Raw genomic sequence first — 10,519 nt, 5'->3', positions numbered from 1 at the left:
GTGTGTGTACGTAACTTAAATCCAAATTAAGAGTCCTAATTCATCTTTGGTGGTGACAAATAAAATTTGACTCTTAAGAATAGTTTAGATATATTTTGCAGCTTATAATGGACAATTAGATTTCTTGCGTTAGGGACTAGTTTATTCTTTGTTTACTTTGACTTTTTGAGTTTGACTCATCAGTAATATAAATATTTCTTTTGGCAAGTTTTAAAATGATAAACTCTTACTACGGGCCCGTTTGGCCATAATTTTTCTTTTTTCCTTTTTTTTCGATTTTTTATTTTATTTGTATTTTTTCGGAATTAATATTTGGCTATGAAAATGTCAAATTTCACTTAAAGTTGATTCCAAAATTTTTCGAAATTTAAAAAACTCCAAAAATTTGTTTTACAAAATTTTTACTTCAAAGCACTCACAAAAATTCAAAAACAGTTCCAAATTTTATTCATATCCAAACACAATTCTAATTTTCAAATATCATTTTAATCTAAAAATAATTTCCTACTTTTTTTCGTAATTTCACAATTCTTATGTCCAAACGCCCACTAAGACGTTTGAACTATTTTTTATTTTTTTTCCTTTTAAATTTGAACTAAGTAGCTAATTGTGTGTAAAGATGGGGTAGCAAAGCAAAGTGCATGTATGATACATGTATCACAAAAAGGTTTTTGGATTTAAAAATTATTATTTAGTCTCGAGCAACCTAGATTGATCTATTAGTTAATTTCGTAATTAGAATTAATTAACTTTAGAAGCTTCTTTTGTTGACTAGTTAACGCACGCACGGTCAATCACAAAGAAATTAATGAGATGTCTTTGACTTTATAGAGTTATAGGATCAGTACAAAGACAAGAAGAAGAAAAAAATTTCAAGAAATTAAAGATATATGATGGCTTGGTTTGCTGTTTTTAATAATTGAATTATAAAATTTTCAACATGTATTTTGCTTCGATTATTTTATTTTATTTTTATTTTTCTATGCAAAGATCATTTTTTGCCCCCGACAAAAAATATTTATATTCAGTAGCCGCAAAAGTGTTTAGAATTTATATATATATACACAAAAAAAAATTATACAAAAAAATATATTTTTTTAGCTATTATTTTGAGAGCTGTTATACAATGTCATTTTTCCAACAGGGAAAATGATAATTTTAATCAAACTCATATCTATTGTGTAAAAGATTTTTGCTGGTATTACTAAGCTATAAACGTTGATATTATAGATTAATAGCTTTAAATAAAGGGAAACATTGGTGTAACTGTAAATGTACTTATTACTATATGACAAAGAGGTCATAAGTTCAAGAAATGTAAATAATCTTTTGAAGAAATATAATGTAAAAGTGCATATTAAAGATAATTATATCCTTTTTTCGAGACCCGCATATAGTAAAAACTTAGTACACTTAATTGTCTTTTTTTAATATAAAAACGACAGTATTAGATAAAATATAAAACGGCAGAAGCACTAATGTCTACTTTTGAACTTTGGAAGAAAGCAGCAAAAATTACTTTGCCTTCTATTAGTGCTGGCTTGTTCCTTTCATACTTGACATACTTTAATGATGATCATATCTTATTAATATAATATTACTTATTAACATGAATAATTGTTTAATCAATTTATGTAAATCACCTTGTTAATTGGTGGATAGGTGACAATTTAAATGCATACTCTTCTAAAGTAGTACTTACCTCGACGGGGGTTAATGGACGATCAAGAAAGCCCATGGCCTAGGCTAGTGACTTCCATTGCACTTTGGAAGGGTGCTAGTCTAACGTCGGCCCAAGTGATCGAGTCTACATCATAATTTGTGGCAGACGGGGCTTGCGTTCGCGTGGTTCCTACTATTTTTTTACTTGGTGAAATTTTACGGGATTGTTGTTGTACTCTTCTAAAGTAGTAAAATTTGTAACATTAAAATTGGCAAACTTAAACTTCACCCTAAAAGAATACCTTTGCATCTATTGAATCAAGATGATTAGAGAAAATCATGTGACCATCAAGGATTGTAGTAGAGCGATAAGTATTCCGTCATTCTTAATCATAGGTCTAGGGATTTCGAGTTCTAGATATAAAGTCACTTTTATTACGGAGTGTTTTATCCCTTAATATATGGAACTTTTCGGCATGAATTTAAATTTGATCGGGCTCTAATACAGCTATCATACACCAAAAGAAAAAAAGGATGGGTCCAAAACTAAATCAGTAACATACAACAACAACAACAACAACAACAACAACAACATCATCATACAAGTATAATTCCACAAGTGGGTCCGGAGAGAGTAGTGTGTCCACAAATCTTACTCTATCTGGAAAGCCAGGTAGAAAAGACTGTTTCCGATAGACCCTCAGCTCAAGAAAGGGTGAATAAATCAGTAACATGCTCCTAGTAATTATTAAGAATCGACAACTCATTAATAAGGAATTTTCCAATTAGTATAGTGCAAATGTAACTTGATTAAAGAAGAAAATAGATAAAGAGGGAATGAATTCAAAAGGACACGTCACAGTCTTTTTTCCAGCATGGACTTGATTTCTAAATGGTGCCAATGAATCTAGACCTAATCATTCTAGTTTTCTTGGTCAAATATATTTGATTTTACTATTGATTTGCAGTTCAATTCGATCCGTCGCCATCATTAGTCATAATTTCGAGCTGTGGTTTTCATGATACTCTGATTTAAAGGTTTCTTGTACGATATTCGTTTTGGAGCTTGATTAATTAGATTTATGTTGGTAAAATCTCACTTCAAAGATAAAATACAGTAACACACAACTAAACGTAACTTCATTTTTCAGGATTCGAATTTTAAACGCCTAGTTAAAAATAAAGAAATACTTACAACCGCTCTATAAATCTTTGATGGTGAAATTGTGGTTACATCTACATTACCTTCAAATATTCTTCATTTTTTTATCATGCAAAAAAAGGAGTGAACTTAAAAAAAAAATTATGTTTTAATAATGATCGCCGATAAGTTTTGAATTAATAGTTTGTCTCTTACGATATATAATATTGAATTGTATGATCATCTTACTTAAAAAGAATTTTAGAAATTAGATTATACTTTTATTTTCTTAACTATATCTTCAAACTAGTATTAGTACCCGCGCGGATGCGCGAACACTAATCATGTTAAATATTTAAGTTATTTGGATTGTATGTAAATAATCTTAAAATTTACACTTTCTAAGTAAATATAAATAATAATTGGATATTAACTACATGAAAAAAATTAACCATTTCTTCTATTTTTCTTTTTTGATACCATTCTTGTCGGTGTCATTGGATCCTAAAAATAGTCAGGAAACAAAATAATAACTCATATTTATGGCAAACTAATCAAATGTTGAGACAATGAATGACTTTTTGGATAAAATTTAACTCTTTTACTACTACTTGAACTCTTATTTGGTGTATTGATATCTCTTAAAAAATATTTCTTTCTTAAAATTTCAGTTTCTAAAACATTATTTTTCAATAATAATTATTTTTATAATAATGTAATTGAAAATATTATTCTTAATTCGAAGCTCATTTTAGTTGGCTATCTAAAAATATAAAAATTCTGTAGCTAGTGAATTGTTTTTACTCCATTTTGATATTTGACATTAACCATGTTAAATATCTGAGTTATTTGAATTATATGTAAATAACCTTAACATTTAAACCTTCTAAATAATTATATATAATCGTCAGATATTAATTAAGAAACACTACATGAAAAAAGACTAATATTTTCTCAATTCTCGTTGTGATAATTTTATTTTTGCACTATTCTCATAGGTGTCATTGGAACCTAAAAATAGCCACAAAGTGAAATAATAACTCATATTTATGCAAAGCACAAAGGTTGACACGATATAAATGATTCTTTGATTACGACGTGACTCTTATACTACGATGTGAAATCTTAGTTGGTATGATTTTATTTTTCAAAAAATATTTCTATTTTGATATTTCAATTTCTAAAACTTTATATATATTATAATAATGATTATCTTTATAATGATGAAAGTGAAGATATTTTCGTTAATTTAAAATTAACTTTCAAAATTTTCATACTTAACAAAGATGAAACATAAGAAGAAATTTGTTGTCATCTTTTATTTCTCGTTTTTAGATCTTTCTAACATTTTTTTCAATATTTATTTTCTTTTATCTTATTTTTTATGTCATTATTTCTTTTGTTACAAAAAATTAATTTATTTCACTATAAAAGGATGAGTTTTAATAAAAATTGTCTACATATGAACTTTAATTATATTTTTAGTCTTTGGTTGAAATTATTTTATATTTGTTTGGCTTTATCTAATCAGCCTATATATGTACTCACCGGACCACATAAATTAAAAAATTGAATGATGTGTAATTTATATATAATCCATACATAATATGTGTATAATCGTGTGTTATCGATATAGCATCTATTTATATTAGCTATAAAAAGTAAACAATAAATCTGGCCGGAAATTATGTAAATATTCCATAAGATTTTGATTTTTTTAGTTTATCCATAATATAACTTCTATTATAATAATTTTAAAACTCTCTACTAATATTAAAAAATATCTTATCTATTTATTATCTTTGAATTAAAAAAAGTAAAGAGTTTTTTCGAAATAATTTGTTTACATTTAAAAAAAATATTTCACGTCATAACAATTTTTTCTTTATATATACTCTTTGTTACACTTAAAAGTCGCTATCGAAACTATCAATTAGAAACCAATTTCTCTCTTGTTGAGTTTGAAAAAAAAAACTTCCACATAATCTAATGATTCAAAACTAATATTCTTCAACGAAAAAAAAATTATACCCTTGCAATATTGGCCTGACTATAGTTAAATGAAGGGGTTTCAGCTTATACCCTTCAATTCCTTGAATGTGCTAAATTAAAATTAATGATAGCAATTTTATAGCCAAAGTTTTGTTATTTGTTTGATGTCCATTAATGCAAATTGACTATTCAAACAAATATTCTTCAAGAAGAAAAAAGAAACAACTTTTTTTTAATATTGACTTATTTTGTGATGTTTCTTTCTCCAGCATGTATGTTTACTTTATTATATATGTAAGTAAACTTTTATTTGGTTTTGTAAACTCTTTTTTTTTATTTAGATAAACATAGACGTGCACCCAATATATTACATTTATTTTTTTAAAAAAAATTATTTTATTCAAATCTAGCTACAGTGTTTCAAAGAACTATACTTATAGGATTTTAAATGTGAAATAGTTTTATAGTTATATGAAGTAGTTATTTTTTTTGTTAGAGGCGAAGTAGTATTTAAATAATTAGAAAAAATAACAAAAGTTCCTAACATGATTGCATATGATCATTAACCGAATTAAGTATGACAACATGATAAAAAAATAAATTTTATTTTTAATTTAAATTAGAATTTTAGAACGTTATCTATAAATTCAAAATTATCTTTTAATTCATATTATATATATATATATATTTGTATTTAACTAAAATAGTCAAATATAGAATAAATTTACCATATACTATTGACATTTATTAGCTTGCTACTTGGCTTAACCATAATGTCAATTATATATAGTAACTTTCTTGCTTTAATATATATATAGAATATAAATATAGATTGAAAAAAAAAAAGATTAGTGATAATTCATTACATGTCTTAATTAGGAGCTTAATATGTCTTAATTACATGTCTTAACCATAGCTTTCTGCCATTTTTTTTACTTAAATATCAGACTTAATTAGTTTGCTTGGCACGATGCTCGAACTTGTAAAAACTAAAACACAAGTCCTTTCCATCTCCATATTTGTTGCTTTTATCTCTTTTTTTCATTCATAAGGTCACTTATTCCTGAAAATAGGAATATTGTTTTCAATAGACCTTCGGCATATTAAAATTATTTAATTGTGTGTGTATTTATATAATCAAGATGATGAGATCATGGTAATCAAGCTCTTTATAATTTTTAACGTTTTCATGGGCATGAAACTTTTTATTTAAAATATATTAATTAAATCCCTATGTATTACTTATATGCTAAATCCAGGATATATTTTAATTTCGTCGAGGGTAATTAGTGTTACTATTGTCACTTCTTTCTTCACTAGTGTGAACTCTGATTGAAGAAAAAGGATTGGTACATTGAACAATCAAATCAAAATCATCAACTAAGTCAACAACCTAGCTATATTATAAGGGGCCTATAAGCTAGTGCCAAATACAACACGCTATTAAAACAGTAAATTAGAATTAATCCACTCAAAATATGATTGATTATTAACCATGCACTGGACGAGATTGCTTTTCCGTTAACCAGAGGTTTACGGATTCAAACCCTATGTATGAAATTTTTTTTGGTAGGGAGTGCTTTTCCGAATGGGGCGGTGCGCGGCACGAATCCGAATATAATCGTGTCCCAATGCAGGTATCGGACACCGAACGAGAAATAAAAAAAGAAATATGATTGATTATGCGCGCAATAGTGGGGTAGCATAAAGTATAAAAATAGAGTTGGAAACCAACATAGTTACGTGCACTATACATATATATAATTGGCATACATTAGAGGAAACATTAGCCTATATTTTAATCTTAAAAATATGCTTTAAAAGGGAAGCGTGCATCTTAGTAATGAGACATTTTTGGTGGGTTAACCCTTTTTCTAAGCCTTTCATTTTGCGGCTAATTCATAAATAATATCGTCCATTCATAACATGGGAAATGGATTTGTTAAAGGGAAAATAAATTATTTTTCCGTATGTTCTTTAGTGAAAGGAGGGGAATAAGTAAAAAGAAATATTTTATTTTTATATAGATACACGTGAGAATGTTTTACAAGGTAACTGGATTTGCATCCTAAGCCAATATTTTAATGCTTTTAGCCAGTTTTCTGTGTAGGCGAATACTTTTCTATGATGGGATTAAATTAAATGCGATTATTTTTTTGATTTTTCTTTTGAGATGGAGAATATAACTGACTATTTGATGAATGAGAAATACTATTCAGCATTTGCCAATGGTTATACCAATCACATACAATATCAAAAAGGGAAAATGATATTTTATAGTTGCTCTCAAAATAATAATCGAAAATGCATGTGTATATTATATATATATATATATATATATATATATATATATATATATATATATATATATATATATATATATATATATATATATATATTATACTTTTTGTAACGACCCGACCGGTCGTTTTGAGAATTAGCGTCCTGTTCAGCAACTTAATGTCTTGAGCAGCTTCGTATTTTCGAGTTTGATTTTCGGAAGATCCGGGATCAATTTGGAAGAAGGATTCTTGTTTTAGAAGCTTAAGCGGTAAGAGTTGACTGGAGTTTGACTTTTGCGTAGACGACTCCGAAATGGCGTTTTGATGATTCCAATAGTTTCGTATGGTGATTTTGGACTTAAGCGTGCGTCCGGATCTAGATTTGGAGGTCCGTAGGATAATTTGAAGTATTTTGGCGAAAATTGAAAAGTTGAAGTTTTAGAAGGTTGAGAAGTTTGACCGGGAGTTGACTTAGTTGATATCGGGCTCAGTTTGCGATTTCGGGAGTTGGATTAGCCCCGTTATGTCATTTGAGACTTATATGCAAAATTTGAGGTTATTCCGGATTGATTTGATATTTCGGCACGAATTTTGGAAGATTTGAAAATTCATAAGTTCGATTCGAGGTGCGATTTGTAGTTTCGACATTGTTTGATGTGATTTGAGGCCTCGAGTAGGTTCACATTATGTTATTGAACTTGTTGGTATATTCGGACAGGATCCTGAGAGGATCGAGTGAGTTTCGAATGAGTTTCAGATCATTTTTCCTGCTTGGGGCAGGTTTGGTTCTCGTGCTTCGCACCTGCGACATTTTGGAGCGCAGGTGCGGCTCCGCCTCTGCGCGATTTGCATCACTTCTACGAAGTGGAGTCCTAGGAGGAAGCTTCTTTTCTGGAGAGTTTTGCATGCAGGTGCGAAAGCCGCTTCTGCGGTGACAGGCTCTTGCAAGAAATCTGTGTGCAGGCAAGAGAAGTTGCCCGTGAGCAGGGAGGAGTGCGGGACGAACTCATGCTGGAAAAACTCGTCGACACCGTCAAGTATCTTGCAGACGTGGACGAGTTGCCCGAGGAGAAACGAATCCCCGACGTTTGTTATTGCTATAAGGCTGCTCGCCTTTATACGGCTTGGCTTCATTATCGCTCATAATGGTCGACAGTATTCCTGCCATACCAGAATTCCAATTATTTAGAGATAGAAGCTTAGCCAGAATCAAGCTGAGTCTGATAGATTCTATTCTTCTCTTTCTTCAATAGAAAGGAGGGGAGGTCAATTTTCTTGAAGAGCCGTATGCACAAAAGATGCTTGTACGGTTGTTCAATTCTATCTTTTTTCTATTTTTTATCTTTCTTTTCTCTTTGCTTTATCATGCGAGCTAGGGGAAGCTTTTATTTTATTATATCATCAGGTAAGGATCCATCAACCTGCTAATTCTTTTTATGAGGCACAAACATGCGAATTTGTCCTGGAAGCGGAAGAACTGCTGAAACTGCGTGAAACCCTCACAAGGGTTTACGTACAAAGAATGGGGACACACTTATGGGTTGTATCCGAAGATATGAAAAGAGATGTTTTTATGTCAGCAACAGAAGCCCAAGCTTATAGAATTATTGATTTTGTAGCAGTTGAATGAAAATAACATGGATTTCGTGCAAATCTGTGATTTAAGATTTTATCTTCGAATTGAATATTCTATTAAATGGAAGTAATTCATCATCATTCGGTGAGGATCAATCTAAACCAACCCATTATATTATGTATACGATTCAACATGCCAACTATTAAACAACTTATTGAAATACAAGACAGCTAACCAGAAATGTCACGAAATCCCCCGCTCTTGGGTGGTGCCCTCAGCGTCGAGGAACATGTACTAGGGTGTATGTGCAACTCGTTTAGTTCATGAGCTGGCACAAAAGCAAGAAAATGACTTTTACAGTATCAATGATCAGTACCGGTGAATGGGATAAGATGGAAGAAGGAACTCCATTCATTATTTAAAAAAAAATCCATCATATCCCTCTATTGTGTATGAAGTTTATGGTTTCCGTTGGTGTAAATCTAATCACCTGAGTTTAAGATGATAAGAAATTCAATCATTGGTAATAAATGGTTATCCATTAACCGGAGGAAATCTTATTTAAAAAGCATAAAACGTAAAGATTATGCAGGCTCCCACTCTGGCAAGAACGGACTAAGAAGGTCAGCTACCCAACAAACTTTCATAATTAAATATCGTTACCGTATAGGTATATCTGATTGTGAAAGATCTATTACTGGATAATTCATGGGTAGAGCCAAAGAGTGTGAACTATACAAGTTCCCAATAACATTAATTAGTTGATTAAATATTAAATTAAAGTATAAAGTAAAGGCTCCGGTGTATAGAGCAGACCTCACCGTTTAAGAAGTAACCACAGAAACGAAGGAATCCACTATTTATTTTTTGATTTCTTTTATTTACTAGATTTTTGATACCTAGGAAAATACAATTTTTTATTTCTTTCTTATTTCGCAGTGAAATACCTAAAGAAGAAGAAGAAGAAGAAGAAGAAGAAGAAGAAGAAGAAGAAGAAGAAGAAGAGAAATCGTGGTCGGGAAGGTTACAGTAGCCAAAGCCATTGGAATTTTTATTTCATATATTGAAAAAAACTGTTTTGTTATTAATAAACTAGGAAGGGGAGAAAGAATAACTGAAAGAAAGGCAATCGATTAGTTATTCGCTAAAGTTTTATTTATTCAGTGACCAGAACTAAACGGGGATATATAGCTCGGAGACGTAGAACAAAAATTCGTTTATTGCATCAAGCTTTCGGGGGACTCATTCGAGGCTTACTCGAACTATTACTCAACAGAAAATAAGAGCTTTAGTTTCGGCTCTTCGGGATAGGGATAGGAAAAAGAGAGATTTTCTTCGTTTGTGGATCACTCGGATAAATCCAGTAATTCGCAAAAGGACAGTATCCTATATTTATAGTATATTAATGCACGATCTGTACAAGAGACAATTGCTTCTTAACCGTAAAATACTTCCACAAATAGTTATATCAAATAGGAATTGTCTTTATATGATTTCGAACGGAATCATAAAGAAAGTAGATTGGAAAGAATCCACCAGAATAATTTAAATGGAGTTCCCCGGAGAATGAACTCCGGGAAGGTAGAGTAGAAATTAATATGAGAAAATATGCTAAAATAGTCAAAAGGAATGAACACGTTCAATTCAATAAAAAAAGAAATCTTTTTTTTCCGATTTATTTATTTTTCTTATGACACGATACTCAAATATAGATTCTTATAATTATAATTCAAGTGAAGAAAAAGTAAGCTTATTTATTTTGGGCTTTAAAACCAGTATTTCTAGCGGTCGACTCGGCTCTTTCAAATTGTTTCTCATTATTGAGAAACGGTAACAAATATAAAATACGAACTTGGTTAATAGCAA

The 10,519-nt window shown here is 30.1% G+C and overlaps 1 non-coding gene across 1 annotated transcript; it reads left to right on the top strand.

Moving 5' to 3' along the window:
* The first annotated feature begins 1,694 nt into the window (after positions 1-1,694).
* Positions 1,695-1,856, top strand: LOC138880567 (U1 spliceosomal RNA). The gene has a single exon (XR_011403301.1). It is a non-coding gene; the product is annotated as a U1 spliceosomal RNA (small nuclear RNA).
* The last annotated feature ends 8,663 nt before the right edge of the window (positions 1,857-10,519 follow it).

This window comes from Nicotiana sylvestris, chromosome 10 (assembly GCF_000393655.2).
Source record: "Nicotiana sylvestris chromosome 10, ASM39365v2, whole genome shotgun sequence".
Taxonomy (NCBI): domain Eukaryota; kingdom Viridiplantae; phylum Streptophyta; class Magnoliopsida; order Solanales; family Solanaceae; genus Nicotiana; species Nicotiana sylvestris.
This window is presented reverse-complemented; position numbering and strand designations above follow the sequence as displayed.